This window comes from Opisthocomus hoazin, chromosome 2 (genome assembly GCF_030867145.1).
Source record: "Opisthocomus hoazin isolate bOpiHoa1 chromosome 2, bOpiHoa1.hap1, whole genome shotgun sequence".
NCBI lineage: Eukaryota > Metazoa > Chordata > Aves > Opisthocomiformes > Opisthocomidae > Opisthocomus > Opisthocomus hoazin.
This window is the reverse complement of record NC_134415.1, coordinates 16,564,952-16,592,845: the sequence shown is the minus strand read 5'-3', so window position 1 is coordinate 16,592,845 and position 27,894 is coordinate 16,564,952. Positions and strand designations below refer to the sequence as shown.

At 41.0% G+C, this 27,894-nt stretch overlaps 1 protein-coding gene and 1 long non-coding RNA gene across 2 annotated transcripts in view; one reads left to right on the top strand and one right to left on the bottom strand.

Moving 5' to 3' along the window:
• RASGRP3 (RAS guanyl releasing protein 3) overlaps positions 1–13,702 on the bottom strand; it is a 65,237-nt gene extending 51,535 nt beyond the window's left edge. The window contains exon 1 of the mRNA XM_075412738.1: positions 13,537–13,702. The gene's annotated coding sequence lies outside the window, so the exon portion shown is untranslated. The remainder of the gene's footprint in view (positions 1–13,536) is intronic.
• Positions 277–27,871, top strand: LOC142360453 (uncharacterized). Its single transcript, XR_012763059.1, has 3 exons — positions 277–545; positions 26,761–26,855; positions 27,338–27,871. It is a non-coding gene; the product is annotated as an uncharacterized LOC142360453 (long non-coding RNA).
• Positions 27,872–27,894: the final 23 nt, after the last annotated feature.

Genomic DNA, 27,894 nt, shown 5'->3' with positions numbered 1-27,894 from the left:
GCCCCGGTGAGGGGCCTCCCGCCACCTCTCCCTGGTGAGGCGGGAGGGCTCGGCTCCCTGTTTGCCCTCGTCTGCCTCCGCGCCCACGCTCTAGTAACGCACGTCAACACCAGACAAGCGAGATGGAAGCACCAGGTGAAAGTCTCTGCAGTTTACGGCCGAGGAGGCTCACTCCCGCCTCTGGGCGGAGGAGCGCGGCGCAGCCACCTCCCTCCCCTCGGCGGGCAGAGCCGCTGGGGCGGGCCCCGCCCGCCGTTAGGCCCCTCACCAGAGGGCCCTCAGCGGCCGCGCTTCTGAGAGGCTTCGCCCTTTCGGCCCAGGCATTTCAAAAGGGAGAAGCGCACCAGGCGCGAAAGGCGACGGAGCGGAGCCCCTAAATGCCACCGAGGGCCCGGGGTGCCGGCCGATGGCCGGCGCTGAGGGCCGCCCGGCGGCGGCTGGGCCAACGCTGCTTGCTGCCGGCGGGGAGGCCCCACAGCAGCCCCCAGCGGCCTGAGGTCCCCGCTGCAGCCGCCTCGGAGCCCCTCACTTCGGATGCCTGAGAGGTGGGGACCGTGCTTGGAAACGCTTGAGCGCGGTGTGGTGCCAGGCCTCCCTTCTGCACTGGTAGATGGTAGGGTGAGTGCAGCGCCAGGAGGAACGCTTCTGGAACAGCAGGTTAACGACTGGGCAAACGGCAAATGTCGGCTGCAGATGTGCAGCACCATTTAGTCCCAGTGCGCAGTCAGGCTTGGCAACACATCGACAGGTCGCTCCTCTTGGCCATCCTGGGAGGTCGCATTGAGGAGGCCTCCCCAAGCTTCCTTGGGAACTTCCATCAGGCCTCGAAAGGGAGTGTCCCAGTGCATGGGGCTCTGTGACTCTGGGGCTTTCTGAGCTGCTGAGGAGGCTTTAAAAGAGGGGTAGAAGAGGTTGTAAAAACTATGAGTTTAAAAATGAGGAATGAGTTCATTTAAGTTTAGGATACTGGCGGGATGATAATTTTTAAGAGGAACTGAGAGCTGCCCCTGCAGAACTGTGTTGGAAGCTCTTCCAGACCCTGGCCATGGATGGCTGCTCACAGAGCTGGGTGTAAAATACCAGGCCTTGCTCAGGCGAAGGAGAAAGCACTCACTGTGCTTTAGGGCATGGCCCACTGACCAAATGAGTTATTTTTGGTAAATGCCATTTCATTTCCCTTAAAAGGCATTTTCATTTGAGATCAAGTGTAACAGAACTTTATATGCAGCTTTAAAATTAATCCTGTTTCTTTACAAACTTTGTTACAAGATTACTCCCTGCTGATACTGGAGAAAACATGATTGCAGTGTGTTCCACAATAGTCTACCAGTACACAAATGCCGTTTATATTACTTTGTGCATTTCTGTGATTATGCAGTATCAATTGCACTCTTTTACACTTATCAAGACTCTTTGATATCATTGATTAAAGACTGGTAACACCTGGGCCGTTTGAAATGGCACACAGAAAAGAGTCATCACTCTGCACTGAATACCTGCCTATTTTTATTTGGTCGTCATGCTCCACACAGGAACATAATTTGATGATGATGACTGAATGGCAATATTCCACAAACAACTTGGGATACACTCCCTAAAAAGAAAAGGAGCCTTTGTCCTTTCTGAAATGAGTGGATAAATAAATGATTTTTTTTATGGCTCAGTAGAAAATGCCGTAAACTCTGATTGTGGTTTAAGCAGGAACAAGTTTATCAGTTCCTTATGCTAGATGGACAGATTTCAGTCGTCATGAAACAGAACAGAGAAATAATTTGGGTATAATTCCTGAAAATAAGTCTCAAAAATTTTGTGGAGGGTTTCTTTTTTCCCATTCTTTCATTTTTTGAAGAAATACCAACATACAAAACAGGTAAGGTAGCTAATGCAGACACAATGAATGTTGTGTTCTTATATCTGTCAGATGGCATCTTCTGTATGATGAAAGCTTTGCTGTTTGCTACACACCAGCATACTAGCTTCTCTTTCTGTTGAGAAAACAACTCAAGGCTGGATTGAAAAGGGTACATTTTTCTCTGTGAACATTGATGCCTCAAATGAAAACTAAGAAATGAACATAGATTTCTCAGACGTGCTGTAAGAAATACTGACCAGGAACAACAGAAAATGAATACAGTTAGCACAGCATTAGCAGATAGGGATGGGTGCATGTAAGGTTAAAATTTTAATGTTTAATAGTGTGGATAGCTTTTAGAAAAGTCGCAAAGAACTGAAGAATGGAACAGTTGCCCATTTTGATCCTATCTGAGATGAGGAAGTTGTTTGGTTTCATTGATGCTGGATAAATGGCTCCAGAACCTCTCCTTACTGTAGGAGAGGCTGTATTTCGCGGCTTCTTTTTAACTATTGGTTCTCTTACATTTTTAGACATGCTTGGCTATGTCTTGTTTATGTGTGATTTAATTTACTGTAGGAGCATGCATTTATAAATTGATGACTGATAAAGAGCTTATCTCAGCATCAGTGTTTTGATACTGTGCAAAATTTTGGAATATAGAGTTGTTTTCTGAATATGACTATTATGGATGGCTATTTTGTAGATTGTCTGAAAGCGTCTTTTTCTGTTAATGTGTTCTTCTGCAGCTCATGTAATAGGAGGTAAGGCTCTCAGTGGACATAAATGTCAGGTTATACTAACTGCAAGTCTGTGTTGCTACATTTGTTTCCTAAATGGTTGCACTAAGATTTGACTGCAGCCTTTTAGAATATGTAGAGTCCATAACTAATAAACAGTGCCTGGTTTGCTGGTCTACCTCACTGCCTCAGGTATTATATAGCCTTCACTATCAGCAGAAGTGAATGAAAGCAGACCATGGAAGCCTTCACTAGACAGGGTGTTTTATAAATACCTAAGTGCGATTAAAAAGTCTGCTATAAATAGTCTAACACCTCTTACACTAAGCTGCCAGCTAAAGGGCATCTGAAGGACATAATGGAAAGGATATTTTGCTGAAAATATTGTATGTAAGTTTCTCAACCTCACATTGCATTAAATCAGTTTTAAACATCTATAGGCTATGTTATATCCTTAGTAATCTAAGTCCTTCAATATAATGCTCTAGGGGGCACAGGAGTACTGCAAATGCACTTTGTACTTCCCATTTCATACCCAAGGGTACACCCAATAGTCATGTTCTGGCTAAGAAAACAAAAGCTGAGAAGATAAGGTATCATCAAATTATGTCATCCTTAGGTATGACCCTTGAAATCAGTCCTTTCTTTATCTCAGCAATTATATGTTATAGGTGGAGCCTATAGCAATGCCTAGAGTTAAGGTTGCTGGTTGCTTTCCGTTGGAACAAAATGCTTCTGAGTGATTTTAAGTATATGAGAATATAGCAATTTAAATTGAAATTTAACATGCTACGTATCCGCCTGAAATTTGAAGTTTGTGAATTAAGTGAAAATATATGGTAAGTCCATTCTCAGAAATAATGGAAGGAAAAAATTGTTGTGCTCTGTTAAACATTTTTTCCAAGTGTGGCATTGAAAAAACCGTAACACTTCTAGGCTCTGAAGCACATATCTGCCTTTTGACAGATCAGTTGCATCATGGCAGACAGTGGGGGATTTTTTTGTTGACCTAGTAAACATTCAGCCCAGTTGTAAGTTTCTGACTAATGTTTTCACTTGCTCAGTAGAGATTGGGGTCTTTGTTATTGTGGCTGCTGAATTCTCAGGGGATTAAGCCACTCTGCCAATGGTCTATGCCCTCAGTGCTTCTCATGCTATGTTCCAGAGGGGCTCCTGCCCATCTTCCCACCACTTTTGGGTGGCTCTTAGTTTTCTTCTAAGCACTTGGTCTGCATAGTGGAAAACCCAGAAGCAGTATGCTTGGAATGGAGAGGAATATGGAGAAGGGGTTACTGGAGTTAGGAGGAGGGTAGTGCAGTGAAGGTGCTAAGGTACAGAAGAGGTGGATAGGAGGGAAACAGAATAGAATATTTCACTGGGAAGGGACCTGCAACAATCATCTAGTCCAACTGTGAAGCACAGATGTAAAAGAGTAAAGGACAGAGTATCCAGGAGGTAGAAATAGGAGGTGGAAGGATGAAGTTTGATGATAAGGGTGGATTGTAGAAGAGTGGTGGTAATAGCACGACCAAATCACTTAAGGCAGCCTTTTCACTCATGTAGATTACTAGTGGCTCCCCTCTACTTTTACTTCTTTCCTCTTGATGTCCAGCTTAGAATCTGTGCTTTGGTTTGTGGAAATGCTGTGCACTCACAGTAAGTTAATGGTAATGGTGTCTTAACTCATGTAATATTTTCTCTGAAGAAATATAGGGAGATACTACATTTTAGTGATTACAGATTTGGCATGAAAAATAGGGAATAGTCTTAATTTTTCTGTACCTGTGGTCAGATGATTTAGAAAGGGGATGACAATGACTAATGGGGTGAATGAAAACCTCAGACCTACTCAAACAAAAACCAAATCCACATATCCAACTCTCCTCCTCCCTTATTCCCTCCCTCCCAAAGCCCACAGTATTCACAGAGAAGCTGACAATTTATAGTTCCTTCCTTATATCAACATATGTAAGAAATGTTAATTACTAAAATAGTTACTATTATTGTAAGTCTACAATGTTTTTTACTTTCAGTTCATTTTACTTGATTCTGTTTCACATAGAGAGGTCATAATTCTTGATTTTGTATTTGTCTTGTTGCAGGATGTATTTGTTAGTGGAAATACCTTGTCAAAAGCCTGCAGTGTAAACTGAACACTTGCTGGCTGTGCAGTGAAGAGGCTGCAGTGGAAAGGGAGTTTTTTTTAAAAAAAGTAATATTAAGACCCTCATCATATGAGGATCCTCAGTATTATTTCATTATTTTAGGTGATGTGTGGGTGAGCCAACAAATTTGTCTTTTACCCAGTGTATTGTCTTCAAATATGGAATTGCATCAAAAACATCTCTTGAAGGTGCCTGGGTAGACCAGGACGAGGAATTCCTTAGATCTTGAAAAGTACCATGTGACCAAGAGTATGCAGCATGAAGCATTTCAGTTTTAAGTTTCTAAGTGCTTTCAGCAAATTTTTCTTGTGTAATAGATTCTTAGTTGTTTGATGATGAGATTGCGTGCTGCTTGCAAGTTTTTCCATGATGCTTCTCATTCAGTACTGTGACTTCCATTTTTACAAAAGCAGCAGATGTTCATGAAATAGCTGATCCAAAGCAACTGGTAGATGAATGTGTATGTATTTCTCACGTTGTTGTTATTGAAATGGATTTTGTTTCTTTTAGAAAGAATTTTTAGGAATAATTTGTTTATTTTAGAAACAAATGAGAAATTTTCTCTTGTAATCCTTGAAGTACAGAGATGGACTGACAAATTTAAGTCATTCTGTACTGTGAATGCTAGAGGGTAGCGGCATTGCCTTTGCTAAGGGATAGGGTGAAATTGTGCCATGCAGTCAAAGCAGGTGATAAGGACCTCTTCTGTAGCAATAACAATATATTCATGATTGTTTAAAAAAACCAACAAAACAAAGCAAAAAAAGCTCTTCACTGTCTATTACCAACTAAACTGAACAATTATATTCCACAAGGTGGATATGCTCATTTCAGGAACAGAGCTTGAAAAGTGTGCTCCTATAATTCTAGACCTAGATGCGGTAGCACCACTAAGCACAAAACTAAATCTATCATAAAGGGTGTTTTTTCGAATACTACCTTGATTGTTCTGAAGTTGAAGATTTCTAAACAGACTTGAGCATTTACAAGAGATTTGTTTTCTACGTTTCTTCAGCCATCCTCATTGTGAATGATGCACTGAACAAGGATGGGGCATTGCTGCAATGTTGAATGTACAGTGGCTCTTGGTTTTTGTTGTCTTTTCTGCATCTGGTAAGTTTGAATTAATCAGCAGTTTCTTTACCATTTAACATCTTCAACAAGTATGTTTTTTTCCACAATTGATGCAAATGAGTACAGTTGAACAAGAGTATGACATCAGAGCTTTTTTCAGAGCTCTTCATTACATCCTCTCTCAGACATGAAGTGGACTGATAGTTGCAAAAAAAGTTTTCCAGTCAGTAAACGTATCACAGAATCACAGAATAGTAGGGGTTGGAAGGGACCTCTGTGGGTCATCTAGTCCAACCCTCCTGCCGAAGCAGGGTCACCTACAGCAGGCTGCACAGGACTGCGTCCAGGCGGGTCTTGACCAGAGAAGGAGACTCCACAACCTCCCTGGGCAGCCTGTTCCAGTGCTCCGTCACCCTCAGAGGGAAGAAGTTCTTCCTCATGTTCAGACGGAACTTCCTGTGCCTCAGTTTGTGCCCATTGCCCCTTGTCCTGTCGCTGGGCACCACTGAAAAGAGTTTGGCCCCATCCTCCTGACACCCACCCTTCAGATATTTGTAAGCATTTATTAGGTTCCCTTGCAGCCTTCTCTTCTTCAGGCTGAACAAGCCCAGTTCCCTCAACCTCTCCTCGTTTGTATGTTTTATAATGCCTTCATTTCTGTCTTACAGAAAGTACCTTGCTTTCTGGGACTTTGTATTTTACTTGTCTCTTCTGTTGTAAGTTCAACTACTTTCAGCTTTGTGTTGTATAAATCACCTCTGAGTATGCCTCTCACTCAAAATGTACGTCAGAAATAATGATATTATGCCAATTTTACATTATATGTAAGTAGTGAAAAATATTTTTTCTGTTTTATTAATTTTGATGTACATGTTGCCACCACTGATGTCACAGTGGTTCTTGGTTTGGTAAGTCAGTCTCTTCTCAGTGAGGCAGCACAAGCTGGTACTGAGTAACTGAGTATCAGCCTGAAGCAATACATCCTACCTTGCAGCTTGACATAGTCCATTTGCATTGACTTTACAAGAGTGGAAACAATGGAGTTGGACAGACCCAGAAAAGAGCAAAACCCAAGCCTGTTTCCTTCCTCTCCCTAGAAAAAAGGGAACATTTTTTTTTAAACAGTTTCCATCAAAGTATTAAAAAATAATGCACTTCTCCCTTGTAAACAACAGCACTTTAAGCTTGTGCTTGCACTGTAAAATGAGGCATGGACCACAAATACCTAATCTGGTAGAACTGGCAGGCAGGGTCTTCGCTGAGTCCAACAGACAGCATGTTTACCAGTCAGACTATGTTATCCAGCAACCTGTCTGAGATCTGCTGCATTGCATGCTAACATCTTAGGGTTCATGCGTCCAAACTTACTGTGAGATGAGTGAATTTGGATCCATCTATGCCTTTTATGTGCTCCATGAAGTACCCAATGCAAAGACGAGGGAGTGGCTATTGCTTCCATGCTCATTAGTTGTGAGGAGATTTGCTTGTTATAGTCTCAACACAATATTTTTTGTGTGCCAGAGCCCCTTGGGGTCAAGGTATCTATATATATAACTACTGGATTTATTACACTTGTTGCAGTGTGGGCCTTCCTCTGTTGCTAATGTTCCAGTTTCATGTCTCTTAAAGGTATGAGGATACTATCCTGCTTTTTTACCTTATTTCTGCTTTTAATTATTGCTTAAGACAGTTGTTCGCCCTCCTAGTCTAATAGAATAGATGTGCATGAATAGAATGATAGTATAATAGAATGATGTGCTGTGTCCAGAATTCCATATAGGCTATATTGCAATGTAAAACCACAGCATTATATGAAGGCAGTGTGGAGGTTCCTTGTTTTAAGACTTGGGGAAGGCTAAGCAGCTCAGAAGAACTCAGCATTAGTCTGCTCCCCTCCCCTGCCTCTTCCCATTTCTGAAATTCTAAAGAATACTTTGTAGTTCAGTCGAGATTGAATGCTGTTTTGGTTTTCTTCTTCCCTTTAGTAATGAGCCAGCTGATCTTTGAAGATTTCTGTTTAACTCCAGCCTCCAAAGGTAATTGTGGTACGGTAATAATCCAAAATAACAATGAAACACTATGCTGGAAAAATAAAGTATGCTAGGATATAAAGGATTCCAAGAATGCTGAGCTATCTAAACAGAGATCTTGGTACACATTACTTTTTGTTCTCTCTAACTAAAGTGACCTACAGCTTTATAATGTAAACTATCATGAATTAATTAGTGAGACAATGCCAGACCTGTTAGCTTGTCAGAACATTAAATTCCCCCCCTCCCCCAAATGAGTTATTGTGCATATGGCTGATGTTTGTAGAGCAGACTACCCACAATGCTTTGTACCACATCATAACTGTTCTGGCTGTTTACTAGATTTGTGCTATCTTGGCCAAGTGGCATCACTTCTTTGCAATACTGGCAACAGACTGGCCAATTTGCATCTTCATATTCCTGTAGGTGTATGGCCCTGCATTATAGAACTGTTACAGCAGGGCTATGTTTTGCATTGTGCAGTTGCTTGAGTCCACACAGTCTGTTTGGGGACCACTGCGATAAACTGGTCTGTAACCATTACTAAACAGGTGGCTGAGAAGGGTCATTTCAGAGATGATATCCAGTGCAGAAATGAGAGCGAATTTCTGAAATGAGTTTACAGAAGAGCTGAGGACTGAAGCATGGTAGCATGCTTGCCATTTTCTCCTGCTGTCAAGGAGGGGACCTGGGCCAGGTTTCTCCTTCCCCTAGGGTACCTCTCTGCTTCCCAGGAAGTATTGTGCTAAGTAACAAGGAAATTGCCAACCAAAAATCAAGTTTTGATTGAAACTCAGTGGAAACAGGAAGAAGATAAAGACAAGAGTACTTCTCTAAGCCAGTATGTCTTTCTTGTGCTAACTCAAACATGAAGATGCCTGCATGGTTACTGAACTTGCAGGCTCTTTGGAGGAGTCTTTAGCCAGTGTGTTCTATTGTATTTTTGATTAAATTTTGCTGTGAAGAAGCATTGATAATACTATGTCACATAGTGGAGTTTTACTTTGTTGTAGGTGTTCTGTGAATACAGTCACTTGGGATGTATATGAAGTTCAGTGTTTTTAGGCTCTTAGTTGCGTAAACCACAGGTCATCCCATTTCCCCTAGCTGTGTTTCCAAAGAAGCCCTGGAGGCTGTATGGTCCAACTCCTCTCTTCTGCTGCAATGTGGGAGATCCTTTGTAGTCAAAGGATCTTTGAATCCTGCGAATAGAATATGAATTGTGGGCAAGGTGGACATGTACACCAAGACAGGCTTTCTTGTTCCCCCTCCCTTTGTTTTTTGTTATGACCGTGTGTTGTAACCCTCCACAGCACTATATGCAAACCCACTGTTACTGATCTTTGTAAAGGAGGCCCCAGGTCAAGTCTCCCACTTTCTCTTGTCTTTTGTTCAAATAAGTCTTTTTAAACTGCCTGTGTGTGTTGTGGTGATGATAAAGAGATTTGACAATTTCATTTTTGCTGTATGTCTCCATTTGGTTAACACTTCTGTGTCTCATCTGCTTCTGAACAGGGGCTCCTTATTTTGTACCACAATTTGCACGTGGTCTATGGGAAATGAGAGAAATGAAGGCAAAAAATATAGCTGCATTTTGACATGAAGATTGAGTTGTAAAGCGGCTTTTTCATTCATCCGTGCTTATGCCATAGTACTTCTCTAGTCCACTAGAAGACTAGGAAAGCAAACAAAGTAATGTTAATGGCTTCTTCTGATAGTACATAGGCTTCTGGGAGAAACAGTCCATCTTCCATACACACACTGACTTTCACCCTTGTGCAGCAAGCTGGTACAAAGCCTGTGCAACATTTATTTCCTGTTTGAGCTAAGGCATTTGTGTCAACTTGAATAATTCTGACTGTGCTGAGTCGCTACTCGTGCATGTAGAACATCATGATCTTCCCCTTAAACTTTTATCTTGAACATACTATATCCATATCTTCCGTAGTAAGCAGGCAAGCTTTTGGGTTTTGGACAAGAGGAATGGTAAAATTAGTGTTTGAAGTCAGACTAGATGATCTAATGACTCTGCCTGGCTTTAAATTTTATCAGCCTGTTGAAATAATTTTGCTTGAAATCAATGGGACTACTCATATGCTTAGCTTTAAGCACCTGTATAAACATTTGCATGAGTCAGGATGTTATTCAGCACATAGTTATAAGCTGGGTTTTTTAGACACTATCAAAGTTTTAGCACTGTTGTAAGTGTTGAGCAGCTGCTTCTCTTTGTAGAACTATTTTGATGCTGTCCAATATAGAACTTTGATTTCTTAATGTGTTTTAGCTAGGTTTCTTTTAATATACCCTCTCCCCCAGTTCTGCTTTTTGGGTGAGAGTTACTCTAGACTGTGCATGTGTTCTCAAAAAAATCTTGCTTTGACTGCCCCAAACAGACACATTGCTACTTCTAAGTCTCTGCTCTTTTTTTTCCTGTAATGTTAGTGGGCTTGACTGTGACTTGGAGCACAAAGCTCCCTTGTAAGAGCATCTGGTATAGTGGAATAGGGGCTTAGGGAGAAATTAAGATATTTACACTGGAGCAATTGCATGAGGAATAATAAATCCTACTAAACCTGAGGTAGCTTTGCATGAAAGCATGGCATGGTTTGTCTGTCACCCAAAGTGCATTATTTTTTAAGTCATGTGATTTTTCTTTAAGTCAGTCAGCTTTCTTGGAACCAGAAACCCAACCTACCCACACAGTAGTGACAGCTGACTGCCTAGGACAACCCTAGACTTCTTTATATCTCCTGGCAAAATAATGGCAGGGTGGAAAGCATGTGAACATCCACTTCCTTATGTTGTATCAAATTCTCCTATTTAATTTTTAGCTTGCAGTGTTAATTGCAACCCTGTTAGTACTTGTGAACTCTCATAAGTGTTTATATACAAAGAATCTCCTGCAGAGTAGCTAGACCCTAGTAGGTAGTAAGATTTTATAAGGTGCAGGGGTGTAAATTCCATTGTAAGGCCTTCTGGAATGATTGTTATCTTCAGGACAAAACTCTTAGTTTGCAAACTTTGAACTCGCGAACCCTTGCAGTTCTGAAACAAATCTTTTAATCTGTATGGTTTTTTTTTTTCCCCTAAAACTTCTACTTCTGCAATAATCTGACTATGTAAGGCAGTTTCTGTGTTTTAAACCAAGGTTACTAACTCTCGCAGTTATAGAGACAAGCTTGAAAACACTGGCCTTAAGTTCTCGAAGATAGAAGACCTAACAGTAATTTCTAAGCCAGTTTTTTTCTAAGACAATCTGTCTTATTTGGAAAGAGCATAGTATGTTTTGAGCACTGCTAGCTGTACTGCTGACACGTTTTCCCCATTCTGAGTTGCTTTGAGCCTGTCCTACATGCTAAAATGGGAGAAGGGATTGAAGAAAGAGTAGGATAGCTTTGAGCTACTGCCATGTTCCCTAGAGAGGATACTGTAAGAAATAGAAACTAGTTGAGTAGCCAGTGGAGTAGGTTGTCCTTATTTTCAGAACAAAAATCTCTGTTCTCAGTGGTGTGAGCAACTCTCTTGGGTTTAGTGGGTTTGCATCTGTGCCTCTCATCAGAATTGTTCTGTTAATTCCTCATTAAGGATATGAATTTATTAAGAGTGTTAATTAGGCAATTTCTAAGTACCATCTATAATATCCTTTCCACAGATAAATGCAAAAGTGCATTTATTTTATCACCTCTTCCTGTATAATTACATTGTAACTGGCTGATTTGCAAATGATTTTGCTATAGGTAAGCAGTGGTCTCGGTTTTGCTACATTCAAGCACTGACACCAAGTTTTAAGATAATGTTGTGAGTGTTGTAGACCTGAACAAATCTGAGTGATCCAGTGTTTGCTGTTCAGTTGTATTGCAGTATAGCTGTGCAACTGACATATCGTGGAAACGATTGCATTTGTTTAACAGCAGAAGTTGCCACGCTTCATTGCTTGGGTGAGTATTTATCCACAGATTTGCCTCCATTCCTCCCCTCCATCCTATGAGTTTTACAAAAGCTTATCTAGCATAATGGTGGTTGCACAGTTTAATTGTACATTTTTAAATTAAACCTCTTTTTTTGGTTTCTGCTTAGTCTTTGTGTAGGGGAATTTGTTACTGAAATTGAAAGCAAGGAATGTTACCTGAATGAGAGCATGCTATGCGAGTTACTCAGATTGCAGTCGAAAGAGCTTTCTCTCGCAAATATCTGTAGAAGCTTCTATTTTTACTCCCATTACAGATGCTTTATTCTTCACAAGGCTAGGGTTGTAACCTCTTGGAAATGAGAATTACTGTAAGTAACTGAGTACTTTGAAATCAGACAAAGAAAAGCCCTATCCTTGCTATGAGTGTTGGCTAACATCTGCTTCATTGGATTTGCTGCTTGGCACCTCCCTAGATCAGCTTTTCAGCTGACTGCTGCTGTTTACAGTTGTCCTGTCGCAGCTTTTCACCTACATGTGTGACATCCTGCCTTGCTATCTTCACCATAACAGACTCTAAACATAATAGCATCCTATGGGGATACAGTAGAATAATAACACATCACACTTCCTTTTTACTCACCAACAACATTTTACAATAAACCACTAATCCTAAGGAACATCTGAATAACAAATGAATAATCTGAATAGCATATGTATAGAGGTAATTTGTTAACACAAGTGAGACTGATACAAAGGTTACTCTCATAGATCGTTCAAAGATGAAAATCACATGACGAAATCCTGAATCTAGTATTCTACAGCTTCTATCCCCCTGCCTTCAAATCACAACAGCATTTCCTTTGTTTGTCAGGAGAGCAAAGGACATGTTGGAACACTGGTATGTCTTAAAATGGAGATTTTTACACATGCAGTCATGACAGTATAACTCTGTGTACAGTATCTGAAAATAAGCAGATTAAAAATTTCCACTCGCATTGTACTGTCAGTTTAAATTAGACCTCAGAATGGCAACTACATGGTATTGCAATGCAAACCCACAATGAATAATATATATTGATATCTATATATAGTGTATTTTTATGTATGTGCACACACACACACACACACACACACACACAAATTACCTGCCATAATAATAACTATAAACTAAAGCTATTGAAACTAAAAAAAACCTACCTAAAACCAAAAAACCCTAAAACTATAAACTAAAACTATAGAAACTTTCAGGTGCTTTAATTTTGGCTAACTTCCTACCTTCAAATATACCTGAAGAGTATAAGACTAAATTCGCACAAAACTTTAATTATAAACTATATACATTTTGATATGCTTATGTAGTCTAAATAAACACATCTTGTTTAAATATATATTACATATTTTTCTCCCTCCCTCTCTGTCTCTAAATTTATATATTTAGCCTAATGCAGAGTTGACTTCATTATTCTTCTTTCGGGCCTATAGTTACAATAAACATTTCTTTAGTACTGAGTCGCAGATTGTAAGATGAAGATGGCACAGGTGAGGAAAACAGCAAAGTTATCTTATGGATATAGAGCAAAGGCTTCTTTTGATTAAGGAAAGTTCTGAAGAATCGATAACTGAATTCAGACATCCTGCCAAACGTTTATCTAAAAATCAGATACAGTTGCTTCCAAAGCTCATTCTGTTTTCCTTTACCAGTCTGGCCACATCTGAAAAGACATGGAGAATGCAGCAAGCAGAAATGCCAGAAGGAGACACTTACCTGAATTTGATAGGTATCTAACTTTCAGCACACTCCTTTTTTGAAAGATTTCTTCTGACAGTGTTGAGAAGCTGAGATTATTTGCTGCCCAGCGGTGTCCTGTCCATGACTCTCACGCTCAGGAGCCCTGGCAGGGCCCTAGAGAGAGAAGCAGGATTGTGCTCTGTTCTCTCTCAGCAGCTTCACTGAGGCTGGGGCTCTTTTGAGCTCAATTAGTTCTAGATTGTTTGGCTAAATGGCAGCCACACTTCCTTCTATTCTTTCCCAACTTAGTTTTCCTGCCTCCAGTGGTGCTTTTTCCTTTCTTTGGACTATAAATAGGCCTGCCACAACAGAGTCTATAGCAGTAAGGAGGGCAGGAAATGCATTTAAACAAAGGAAAGATCTTAGGGTTTTTTGCCCTCCCCCACCAATAGAAGTAAAAGATTGCTCTGCAGACACAGTTCCCTTGTGTGAGGAACACACTTGTTCAAAAACATGCTGGGATGTCATCTTTTGTACTCTACAGAAAAATGAGGAGACACAGTAGCACTAGGCCTTTTGACCTTAGTCTCTTGAGTAATTATCACTTCCTTTAAGTATTTAATTTTGATTAAATCTTTGAAATTGTTTGAGACTGGAAAGTTGGAACAAAGATTTTCTTTGGCTTAGAAAAGAGGACGAAGATGGCTAACATGATTTGGGATGGCAAAATATATTATAGGATGTCCAGAACTTGCATGCTTAAGAATGATGTTTAAAGTCTATGAAACATCATTTTATCTGAGTGCTTTCTTCCTCAATGGAACACCATGCAGCCTCAAGCCAGAGACTAAGAGGTTGAAAGCATTTAAGCAAACTAAATACATTTACACACAGGGAAACAGAATTATCTTGAATGTCTTCAAGGAGGATGGCTGTGCAGCTATAGCTCTTTAATAACAGCTATGTCAAAATCATCAAATATGTTTTATGACTTAGAGTGAATTATTTTGACGGGCTTTGGGTCAGTTTTTTGATCAGAAGCTTTCAAATTTTAATTATTTTCAACTTAGGCGTTTTAAAAATACACACCAAGCTTCCAAGACCCTGTTAAGCTTAAAAAAAAAAAGAAAAAAAGAAAAGAAATTAACCTTTTTCACATTATACTCAATTAAGATGATAATATAGTAGTGTACTTACCTGACTTTTTATCTCTTCTCCCTATTTCCACTTTTTCTGCTGTCTGAGGTACACGCCTTTCCTTGAATTTATACAAACAAGGTAAATTTCTGTAAAAAAGCTTTCTGCTGGTCTTTACAGTGGTAGTTTCATGTTAGAATAGCAGCGTGCTTATTGAATAGTTAAGACTGTAATGCATAGTTTGGGATTGGTGATTATTGTAGTGGGAAGGGAAAGACTTAAAAGATAGATGTTGCTATGTGGACAAATAATTTTTCTTCTGTTTAAGATTTGTATGTGAAAGAGACATATACAAGTCCTGCTGAAAGTGGTGAGAGTTAAGGACCTGTGGCATCTGAGGAATTTGGAAAACTTTAAACCTTTTGTTTCAGTCATGTTATAGAATCGTAGTATTATTTGGGTTGGAAGGGACTTTTAAAGGTCATCTAGTCCAACCCCAATTATGTAGGCAATGATCAGGACTGTTAGGTAATATGGTGTTTTATGTATGAATTTGCAAATCTGTGTTAGCTTTAGGTAGACTAGATGATGCCAGAGCAGTTCATATAAAAATCAAGAGCATCTTCATGAAAGTGCTTGCCTTGTTGAGAATTTTGCAAAGATCCTGTTTCTCATGAGAAGAATGTGATTGTTCATGAAAAAAGAAGAGACATACAAGTGGTGGGTGAATCAACATTTTTGCTAATTTCTTGAAAATTAATAATAATTCAAGACCAAGGTTTTCCTTGAAAGTACTTTTTATAAAGTTAAAGCAAAATGGAGTGCTTCCAGTGAAACTCCTCTCAAAATCAATAATTTAATTTATAGAAGGACCTGAAAGTTACAATATTGATGATATTTTTTTCTTGTGTTAATATTGGTAATTAGCAGGCAGGTTTAAAGTCTTAGGAAGATGTCGCTCTGTGCAGATCATGTACTACACATTTGATGAGGAATATAATTCTTTGTAGTGAACAGTCAATCAAATACTGACTTCAGCTGAAGCATGGGACCAGTTTTAGCTGAGAAGATTCTGTCATGGAGATGACTGAAAGCAAGCTGCAGTCTTTTCTGGCTTTTTCAGACCTTAGACCAAGGCTGAAGGACTTGCAATGTGTAAAAGGTGATTGAATTCATTATTGCAGAACAGCTGTGGAATAGGCCTAATTAACCGTGTTTCACAAAGTTGATCGCCACAGTGTAACAGCACTGAAATGTAAAGCTGCTTAGCAGTATTTCACTTGTGCATACCTTTATTCAAATGTAGTTTACTTTAAATCTTAAATCTGCTCGATGAATTGCTAGTGGTTACAGACTTGACTTTGCATCACACATTCTCTGTGCACTGTGGTGCAGTTAGCACCAAGCACTGCCAGAGCCCGAGAGAGGCTTTAGTGTTGAATAGCTGCTTGCCTTGTGTCAGCACAGTGCCGGTGGAGCCTGGCTGCTGGAGCCTGAGTGTACTGATTTTGCTGGTAGCCTTTCTTTCAAACACACACATCTTTTCTCAATGTCATTCAAAACATCTCCGAACATTAAAAACAGAATACAAGGTTAAAGCAGGATTTCTCCGCGCTGTCATTCCAACTTTGCAAACTGGAAGAAATTCTCACCCAGTGTGCAAACTTTTTCACTCCTCCTTTACCCTTGCAGTCTTGAGGCAAAACTCCATCTTGAGAGAGGTCATCAGAGTTTCCACTTTATAGTTTCCTTTGGGAATCGATCAGGCAGCTGGTAGAGCCACAAGAGAGCTAGGAGCAGGGTGAAAAAGAGTTGCTGAGGGCAGGTGCTTGTAAGGTGCAGTTAAATTTTTCTATGATGTCAAAGCAGAAGAGATGTGTTTTCTCTGACAGCCCCATTTTTACCCTGTCTTATGCATTAACCTCTAGGACAAACAATGGCTGCATGAGCAGATGCAGAGTAACACTGTGGTGCCCAGAACTCGTGGGGATGTTTTTGGTCCCCTGGAATTCAAAGCATCTAGTCTTAACAGTTCATTTACACTCTGTGCCCTGAAAATGTATGCGTGTATGCATGTGTGAAGGATGTAAGAAAACTCTTTCTTTTCAGTGAGTTCCTGTGCACAGCTTGTTTGTGTAAAGAGAATTGTGAATTCTTCACCACAGAAAACTTAGAGTGAGCTATCCCATGGCAGCATGACAAAACCACTGCTTTTTGCTGGACACCTCAAAGAGGCTTTGCAGAAATAATTTTGATTTCTACCAATGAGTCACAAAACATGAATCTAGATGCTTTGATACAGTGTGTCCCCCCGCCAGTGCTGATTACTGAGTTAGTTCTAGCTCTGCATCTGGCTTTTCGTAAGTTGAATGGTAAAAGTGGTATCCAAATTCCCATGAAATTTGAATATGCAGGCTTTTCAGAGCAAATTCCAAAATAAAAAGCTGAACTACCTGAGGCTTCTCCTCTGCTTTTATGCTGCCCTTCCCTTGTGCTGCTAAGCAGCATTGTCTTACGCTACTCTTTCCACTGACATCAGTGGGAATGGGTTTGACATAAAGTCAGCATTAGCAGGGCAGCGCACTCTAGTTTGTCATGCCCATAATTCATTAAATAGCTTGAATTCTTTATAGTGTTATTCCTGCCCCTCTTCTTTCCTCAGTGGTCTTCTTGCTGTCACGTTTCATTGCCTCATATAATATGTTATAATATATTGCAAGAAATTACATAACTTTCCCTGGTAAAGCTATACTGAGGAAGAAACAATAAATGGTTTTTTTATCTCGTATAGCTCTTGTTTAGTCTACCTGACTTAACACCATGGAAATCACTTGTCCTAGTAGTACTGAGTAAATTATGAGGACACAGACTTTGCTTTTGATTTCTGATCCTGTTAAACACAGATGGTCTTTCTGGACTGCAGTGCAGGCTGTGGGCCAGATCCCAAGCTTCTAAAATTGGTGTTGCTTCATCAACTTCAGTGGAGCAACACTGATTTGAGCTGTCTGGGGAATCTGGCCAATAGGTTTTAATGGATCTGTGCCAGTTTATAGCAGCTGAGGAGCTGTGAGTTTAAGGGCCTTTCTAATTGTAGCTTATGTTCACTGCATAGAAAATGCATTGTTTTCCTCCCCTCTGCCACTCAAGCAAATCATCAAAACACGGAAATATCCCAACAAATCTGCCCCTTGCAGCTATGGGGCAAGCTGAAGAACAGTTCATTGCTATCTTAATAAAAGAAGTCAGGGAAAACTGCAGGTCAAACTCAAGCTGTGAGTCAACATACATGTAGAAGATAATGTGCTGGTTGTCTACCCTGTGTGTTTGTGGCTTCATGAGGTTAGCGCGGTTGTGGTCTGTAATCACTCATGCCATAAACTATCTGTGTGTCTTTTAGATTGGTTGTGTGGCAATGAAGGCAGAACATGAATAGAAATCTAATTTGTTTTTCACCTTCTTTCTTGCCAAATCACAATGTGTATTTTTTCTCTGTAGCTTAAACAAAGAACGTGCATTAACCCTGATGGCAGCATAGTAGTTGAAGATTAAAGCTAAAGCTTCATTTACAAAATGTTGAAGTTCTTACAGTCCAAGTCTTCTGTACATCGCCATATCTTCCCTGTGACTGATTTCTGTACACATACCAGGAGTTTTAGGGAGGTGGAGATAACAGGAAACATTTTTTCCATGGTATTGATGAGGAAATAGAGTAACTTGCCAAAGGTCTCACAGGAAGTAACACTTTTATCTGGAAAGCTTATTCTGTTGGTTGTTTCTGCTTTTCATCTTTTCCTTCCCTTGTATTTTACTTGTCTCCTATTCCCTTTTCAGTCACATCTTTGTGTTCAAGGTTCTTTGCTTTCTACTTCTGCTTAGGGTGTGCATAATTTAATCTAGCAGAGTTGATCTTTGCTTACAGCCAGCTCACTCTTTTATCTTACGTTCCCACTTGTAAAATTTTCATGCCAGCATCCTTGTGTTTTCTCACAGACTTGTGAGAAGCTGCTATAAACAACTGCAACACTACCTCACTGTTCTGCAAAACTCTTCTTTGTCCCACCTTCCTCCAAAAATGTCCAACAGTGTTGCTGCAGGGCGGCAGGTGGTGTTTTGTTCCAGGGAGGTAAAAGGGGCTACTTAAAATTTCAACGCTTTCTTGAACTGTCAGAAATTATCTCCCGCAAGTTCTTCTTCTGCTGCCCATCTTTGTGGGTGGATTCTTTGCTCTCCTGGCTGCTCAGGATGCCACGTCAGAAGTCTGCATTCCTGATTGCATCCTTATTCGTACAGGGTGGGCAGCTGCTCTCACTATTACTAGCATTATCTCATTATTTCCTTCTACCTCTATCCATCTTATTTCCTCATTTTCTACTTCTGTTGAAAGAAAGGCTTTCTTACAGCGCTTGGCACAACAAGGTGCCCATGTTTCACTCCCATGCGCTATGGCTCAAAGGTGTTGGTAATGGGTAGAAGACCTCAGGCATCCCAGTCCTGTACTTCAGCCTTTAAATGTTTGATCTCCAAAGGCCACTTTACTACTCTTGTTTTTATTTTAATGTGTGTCTTTTTAGAATTGAAGTTTCCAAGGAAAAAAGTGAGAAAACATATAGCAGTGACAAATTGTTTCCTCCTTTGTGTATAATGTACTAATAAAAGAGCAATAATGTGTTTTACATGTAATGCATCTCTAGCAAAAAGATTTCCCTACAGGAATCTGTTAAATTTTTCAGAGTTGCTAGAAGAGGGGTACACACCATTTTACTTATCCCTTGTAGCCACCTGTAGCTTAGGAAAGAAAATATTTAAAAATGGCTAAAATCCATCTGCTTTTTGCTAGGCTGACGGAATTAGTCTCATTTACGCTAGTTTCCCCTTGCTGTAATTCATTGACCAAGATGAGTGACTTTCTCCATGTATCACTGTGAATTTGTTGTCCTGTAGTTTCCTTTGCCACTGTTCCAAGGGGCTTCCATTTGCTGACCAAACATTTCTGAATTTCAAGATGTTGCTTTCCTGTATCTGCCAGAACATGGGAGGCAGGTTAAGTTGTGCTAAATGCTGTTGTGTCAGCTTGTTGCAGACACAGTCCAAGCCCCTTTGCTGCCATTTGAGGTAGGGCAGTCTGTACTAAACGGCTTTTTGGGGTATAGCTACACAGTCCTCTGTTGGAGTCTGGGTCATACTAACAAACGTGCTCTTCTCCTGGAGCAGTGAATTGAACACCATAAATCACACTGGAACACGGATCCCTTTTCTGATATATGGAAGGGGAGGTGACTGATGTGCCTTGCTGCAAGGTGACATCTCTTCAGTGCCAAATCTCTGTTGCCTGCACCTGTCTTGAGAGCAGTTGACTGCCGCAATCTCTACTTCTAAAAGGAAGAGTTGCTCCTTCAGGGTTCCTGTCAGGTGCTGTGATAGCGTGTCACTTCCTCGCTGACAGTAAAATCAGGCCTTTGAGAGGCCTCAGGGGACAGGAATAGCAACGTACACTGTGAGATTCCCTAACCACGAGGTTTTGCCAGTGACTTCAAAGGGACGAGGATCACACAGTGGATATCTGTTTTGTTGCATTGGGGAGATGAGTGTCTGTTTCTGTGTTGTTTTTTTTCCCCCCTGCATTCCTAGGAATTGTTCCAGTGTGGTTAATGCTTTCCCTGTCTCCTTGACCTGCATGTATGCGCTAGCTTTACATGAGCTAGACCAGCTGCTTACAGCCTGGGGTAGGAATTTTGTTGTGCCGGGAGATTCAGTAGTTTATTTCTCATGCACCAGGAAGAGTCCTTGGAGTGTTAGTCAGCTGGGCATTTTAGGTGACAACTTTTACTTTAGGCTAGTGGGTGTGTTAAAAATAGCCGTTGTTAGACTCTAGTTGCTCTGCCGGAACATTTAAACTTAGAGTATGCTTTTACTCTGATTTTGGGTTCAGGCTTTTCAGTTGCTGCCGCGTTCTTCTTTTTCTGAGGCTTCACATTTCGCATTTCTCCCATTGAAGAAACACAGATTCTGTCTTCTTGGAGCTGTTTCTTAAGACGACTGTTTCCCTCTAAGCGCTGGGGATTTTCTGATCAGTCCTTAAACGTGGCCAGTGTGGCACTTCAAATGCTGCGCTGACCTCTAGTGTCAAAGGAAGGAGAAAAAGTATCTTTGCTGTTAAAACCCTTGAATGGCAGGCTTCCCCGGAGCTCTTTCTGCAGTTTTCAGCCCCCCAAAATTATAAGGACTTAATCTCTCCTACTGTATCTCCAAGTCTTTATTATATTTGCTTATATTTCTGTCTGGTTTTTGAATAGCTGGTGCTGGATTAATATCTTCTGCTGGTGGTGCAATGGGAGAATTCTATTAACTTTTATTAACATTTATTAATTATAAAATTAATAAATTTTGCAAACTACTGATACTTAATCCCATATATGATCCTACAATAAAATGCTTTGCACAAAGGTAACTTAAACCCAAAACCCCAGAGTTTCAAAAGTTTGGTTTGACTCTTACTGTTTGCCCTTTAATTACAAGTACATTTTAATTCATGTTTCATGTTGCCAACAGGGGATTTGGGAGGGTTCAGTGCAATGCTACTTGTTTTGAAACATAAAAAAAAGTTTATAATTAGCAAAGTTCTCCAGTGTTGCTAGATCTCTTTCAAAAGGTTTTAAACACTTCATTCCTCACAGTTTTTAATTGTTTTACTTTTTAAAATTTTGAAGTGTTAGAAGTTTGCTGTGGTTCTGTATGTATGGGGAGCACAGTAACTCCCCGTGTGGGTCACTGAAGTCAGTGGAGTTGCATGAAAGTTAGGTGGGAAAATGTTAATATGTGATATTAGCAGATACTGTCAATTGCGCTTATACAGAGAGTGGAAATTGCAGAGAACTGAAACAGAGACATTAGAAGTGTAAGAGAATCATGATGAGAGCGAGGTGCTGTAGAGATTTTTTTGTTTGGTCTGCCCTGGAGACTGGTAGACCTTGTGCAAGGAGCTCTTGCTTGTGGTACACATTTGCAAGTGTTTTGTTAGGTCTAGTATGTGGTAGATGTAATGTTTTTAGCAAATACTCAAATATAAACCAAATTTTACTGGATGAAGTAAGGGCCAGCTTAGCTAAAAATAGTTATTGCTGCTTTCTGGTGGAGTAACCCAATAACAGAACTATTACCAGATGTGAAATTAATGTATATGTCTGGATGCACTATGTATTGTTTCAGTCAGTAGTGAAACCCTCAAAAGCACCCTATCATCTGCTTTGTTTTATATTCAGTGTACTGAAATGACCTAACATTGCAATGAGTAATATAGTCAATGTAATTCCTTTTTTTTTCTTTTCAGCTTAAGGGAATTTAAAAATAATAATTCTCTATTTTTCTTTAGTTTTTGGAAAAAAAATTACATCTAAGCATGAGCAAACATGAATGAAAATTCCATGTTCATTCAGTTCACTGTTGTGAAAATCAAAGGATTTCCCTTTCCTGTTTTATTTTTGAAACTTCCTTATTCCATGTTTGCTATTCAGCTCAGTTTGAGCTGCAGGCCAAAGAAGTATACATTAATTGCTAAAAGCATGCTTGAAATTTCTGGCTTATGGTAAGAGAAGGAAAATGCACACTTCACATCTCTCTGGGTAGCTCTGTGAAGAATACAAAGTTGACTTGGTGATGGTGTCTTTTATTTCTGTGACTGAGAGATTGCTGTGACGAATATGATCAGTGGAAGATTTTTCTAAGTACCGGATAGTAGCTATCAGTTTCACTGCATGCCAAATCTGTATTTAGAGATTGAAAACTACTTTGTGGAGTCCAGTGCCAATGAACAGGAAGGAATGGGTGCACGGGATGCTGAGGCTTTGGGTCATGAGCAAATGACAGGTGTGCTGGAGGCGAAAAGCAGAAGCAGGACTGCAGTGAGGACTGGCCCTGGAAAAGGGTATCGAATGGAATAGAAGATGGGGAATGCCCCTATGGCCGGAGCTGAGCTCGATGGCTGCCTGCAGCAGGAGGGGGAGGTGTGGATCCTGAGAATGGTGCCCACTCACAAAGTGACAGGGACCATTTAGATGACAGGAAAGTTTAATTGTTTTAGGTAGAAACAGACTATATCCTGCTGGGGATTTTGGAACAGGTCCTACCCCACCCCTCTGGGCAGTTACCTCCGGAATGAGAAGTGGCAGAAATTAAACTTTTAATGTGAAAGAAAAAAAAATCTGCTTAGCTGTACTTGAAACTTTTCTGCCAGAGACATTCCTCATTAAACACACATGGTGGGATTTTTTGAAAAGAGCTTGGCACAGCCTTTGGTCTGGTCCCAGTGGAATCCATAGAGGTGCCACAGGTTTCAGGGGGAGGAGAGCTAAATCAATATGGAGTGCTTTGGAAAAATCCAGTGCAGAATGGATCCTGGCAGTGTGAGTAGATAGGGGTTGGAGGTGATGCTGAAATTGTCACGTAGAAATTTTCCATGCTGGCTAGCAGTACCGTCTCCATCCCCCTTGATTCAGAGTTAATGGAAACCAGTGTGTGGCAAAGCATGACTTGAGGGGAAGAGAAAGTCAGTGTAGAAAGAAACAAATTTGTCAGGACAAAAACATTACTGCAGAACTTCCCTTCTACCTGAGGTTGCCACTTAACTCTTCAAGAACTATCAACAGTGCACATTGTGCATAATGCTCCTTCTGGATGGAATTCTTCTGAGATGGGCTGAGCAGATCGGTGTTCTGTTTTCTCCAAAGTGAAAGGCACACTCCTGGCATGTGCTCAGGTATGGGAGAAGAAGGGGGTCACATCCCTTCTGTCAGGTTCCCTGTTTCACATAAGGAAGGACAGGGAACAGAGGCTGCTGTGTCAGGTCACAGTCTCCTCTCATGGAAAAATATAGCTTGGACAAGACCTCTGGAGGCCCCCTAGTGCAAGCTCTTGCTTGGGGCAGGGCAAACTTCAAAGTTCTGCGAGGCTGCTCAGTTGCTGAGGCACAGAGGTATCTTCCCAGCCCTACAGCTTGAGAGTGAGACGAGCAGAGCAATCACAGGCCCCAGACACAGCTGGGACAGAACATGCAGCCTGAAGACTTCCATTGGGAGTCTCTGGGTCAAAATACAGATCTGGTGATTCAGTGGTCTTGAAGGAAAGCTGACATGGCTGACATCCTGCATTTCTTCGGTTTATGTCATTCTTTCCCCACCAGATAGTAAAATCATTTATTGATGCAGGTCATTACAGGATAAGTCTGTTTCAACACATGTTCTCTTTTTGGTACCTGAGTGCTCAAATGGTAAATGTTGGTGGGGGTGGTGTGGTGTTGGGGTTCAGTATCTTTCACAGCTTGGTGTGCAAACACAGCCTGCGCCAGCTGTGGAGGTGGTGCCCCAGAAGGGTCCAGATTTTCCAGTTCTTCTGCTGTGTGAGGTTATTCCTGCAGGTGAATGCGGTGACTGTAGCCCAGTCCTTGGCATTCTCTCGAACGCTGTTACTCTCTCACAAGCTGACGTTGTCACTCACTGGGAAGCCTTCAGCAAATGGCTGCTTTTCCTCATTCACTCATTCTTAGTTATTCTGCTTCTCTTTTGGACACATCGCCTAGCTTCCCTAGGTAAATGTCAGGTCTTCTGATAGAAAAAGCTGTGTAAATACCAAATAATCAGATCTCAGAAGTGAGCAGTAGCCTCTGTGACACACAGCAATTCACCTCTTCTTTGCTTGAATGGCTCCTTAAAAGCTCCCTTGGCCTGCTTGGTGTTAGCAGAGTCCCCAGCAAGTACAAACTACTCTTCGAAGTGGATGGCATTATTAAAAGAACAATACTGTAGCCTCTTCTAGAGGCAGAGGTGTGGTTTTTAAGTCTGCTGTGGACTTTGAAGGAAAGCACTGCAGTTCAATTGCTGGCCAGATCAGGCCCGTGACACACTAACAGGGTCTGTCACCTTTCCTTTTGAGAACTTAGGAAAGAGTGTCAAAGCCAGGAGCCCCTCTGCTGAAAAACTCAGATTCAAACCATCACTGCGAGCTAATAGGTCATGACAGCCACTCTGGTGCTTTTAGAGGTTTAGGACTTCTCTTAGGAATTTATCTGAGTGTGTCAGTTGCCACTGACTAGCTGAATATTTGTCATGACTGCCAGTTTTGTCTCTTGGATTGAAATGATCTGTCCAGCTGTGACTGCTTTTTCCCAAGGAATGTTAGTGCTCACTTTGAATAGTTTTAACATTTGCTAATTTTTCACTGAATAGCATCCCAACACGAAAGTGTCTGTTCATATCAAATGTCTTTCTAGCTAAAATGTGTGTAAATCTAGTTCTGCAGTAACTTCATTCTCATTAACGCAGCAGCATTTTCAGGGAACTAGCAGAATTCAGTTCTACCATGTCAGCAATTTTATTTTTTGTAGCAAGGAAATGGCTGGCTGAAAAGGGATGAATTCTTTTTTTTCTTTTTTTAAAGGGTCCATATGGATGTAAAAAGTATTGGTGCCATTTGGTATAAATTGTAATCGGTTCCAGACTCTGCTGCACTCAGAAACTTGAATCATGGAATTGTATGTGGTGGTTTCTGTATTTTGAGTGCTCTCACCTAAACCGCAGCTCTTGTAACAAGTAAATGGCTACATCCATGGTGTCCAATCCCTCGTCTTAATGATGTTAAGAAAATGTTTGTTTAACTATGAATCAAAATTGTATTCCTAAGCCCTGCAGCTTTTCAGGTGAAACGACAGAAACAGTCTTGCTGCACTGGGGCAAAGTAGGTGGGCTCCAGAGGCTGAGGTCAGATGGGCTGAATTTCACCGAATTCCTTCAATTGTGGTTCCTTTGTTAAAGCGTTTGTGGAGGCCTGGAGCCAGGCAATGTGGAATGCTAAGCACTGGGATGCAAGTGGAGTTTAGGCTGTTTGGTCTGCTTTTGGCTCCCTGTGTGTGTTTTAAGGCATATCAGAGGTAAGAAGAGGCAAAAGGGAAAGGCAGAAGCATGCACAAACTAAGTTGCTTGCTTATACAATATCTGTAATAGAAGAGCGCGGCTGTGATAAGGACGTGGCTATTGAACCAGAAGAATGTTTTCAAGCTTCGTTCAGGGCTTGGGTCAACTGCTGCCCTCTTGAATTGGTCAGGGGAGGTGGAAAGTGGCTGGACGCACCAAAACCTCTTTTGTGAATTGCTGGTAACAGAAATCGATAGGCTAAGAGGCTGCTTAGGCTCAGGTTTGCTGGGTGGTTTTTTCCTGTGGAACCAGAGCCAGTGCATGCCATCTCTCTGAACCTACTGGTAGCTTTTAATCCCATGACCAACTTCAACTATGTGTGCAAGGCAAACGAGATGAAAAGGCCTGAGGTCTGTGAAGTTTGATAAACAGCTAGAGACAAGCGACCCAACTAACTCTCCCTGCTGAGAGCGTGGACAACATCTGGTTTGGCAGCAGTTGTGTCAATGCATGTGCATCTGTCACCCTGTCCTGGCACCCACAGCTGTAGGCAGATGCTGCCTGTGTTTGTTGAGAGTGGCAGAGATACAAGGAGATGGAACTAGATGGAGTTAGTCTGCTGAGGAGAGGGTTACAAGCAAAGGTTATAGGAATTTGGTCTTCATTTGTTGCTCATGGAACAGCTTGCGTTTGGGTTGGGTTTTTTGTCTGAAATAACGCAAAGTAAGGAGGTCAGAGTGTATGTTGTCTGAGAATGGCAAAGTCCCAGGCTATTCTAAACTTGTTGTTTTAAAAAGATGTAATAAATCAGCACGGAGCCAATCTTGTGGCTCAGAATTACATGTTCAGTGCAGTGCTTGCCCCCGAGCGAAGACTTCTAAGGGTTCTGAAGTTTGAGTGTTATTTCCTCAGCTATCATACTGGTGTACTCCCAGGAAAAGCGGAGACTTGTACTGCCATTTTAACTCCTAGCTGGGGAAGAATTGAAGGAGTACTGGGATGCCAAAAATCTGAGGCTGTGGTGCTGATTGCAATGGCAGCTTTGGGGCCTACGCTGTCTTTCAGAGGTGAACACCGCCAGTTTCTGAAGCAGGAGGAGGCCGTCTGGAGGTGGGAGTGGGGGGAGCACTGTCTTGTCTATGAATTTGCATGACAGCTGAAAGCAAACCAGAGTTCATCTTGAATGCAATGAAAGGTTGTAACTGTGACTTTGTTTTTTAAGATCGTAGGATTAACCTTAAGCAGGACAACTAAGAGCTCATTAGTTACGGAGCTCCCTAGTAAGGCCAGACCTTCCTTCCTCCTCAACCACAGCAAGTAAGCAAGAATTAATTATTATCTTTTTTAATTATAGACCAGCTGTAGTGTTTGTAATCTACCTCCTTTGACTAAGCAAAAGGCCCCTCCCCCTTGCTTAATTCTAGAAAAGTCAAGGGAGTTGGGCACTTTACAGAGTCTTTTCCTTAAAGACCCTTCCCCTCACAGTTTTATTCAGCACTTTTTCTTGCATTTTAAGATACCACCAGATCGTAAACGTACAATATCTTCACTGGTTCTAGTGTCAAATTCCAGCAGAGAGAGGGGAGGGGCCCTGGGAAAGACAGATGCTTCTGCACGTAAACAGGCACATGGGCTTTAATGAGATCGACTGAATGCGCAGTACTGAAACGAATACAACTTCTGATATTTTTGGTTCAGTGGCTGACCTAAATGTTGGAAAATATCTAATTTTTGGACAATTGGACTCAATTTGACCCAATTTTTTAAAGTCTAATGTTATCCCTTTCCTTTTAATACAGGGCAGGTCTAAAAGACACAGCAAAAATGTTTCATTTGGAAAATATCAAAAGGACCCGTTTCGGGATTTCCAAAGCAAACTCTCTCACTCTGGAGAATGTCAAAGTGAAACATCTGTCAGTCTCCTAATCTTTCTCTCCTTCCACTGAAAAATAGAGCTGATGGGAAGGTACAGTTCATCAAGAAAAGGAAATTCTCCCCCTTCTCTTCAGTATTTTCTGAAAACTGGGCCATCATACTGAAGAGCCTTCTTTGCGGATTTAGTGGGAAACACGCCTAAACCAAGAAAGAAGAAAAATTCCATGGGAGTCAGCTTCCAAGTCAAACAGTTTCTGTAGGTCTGTGTTTGAAATCTTCCCTCTGGAAGCCTAAGTTCAGGCATCAACTATTTCAGATTCTGGTCTTATTAAAACAGCATGAGAAGGAAAAACCAGCCAGACAACTCCCTACAACTATTGTAATGTAAGTTAATTCTAGTACTGTAAACACCTGAGGGGTTGATTCTTATAACATAAACACCAATAAAAGAAAAAAAAAATGCCTACAATTAGTAAACAGC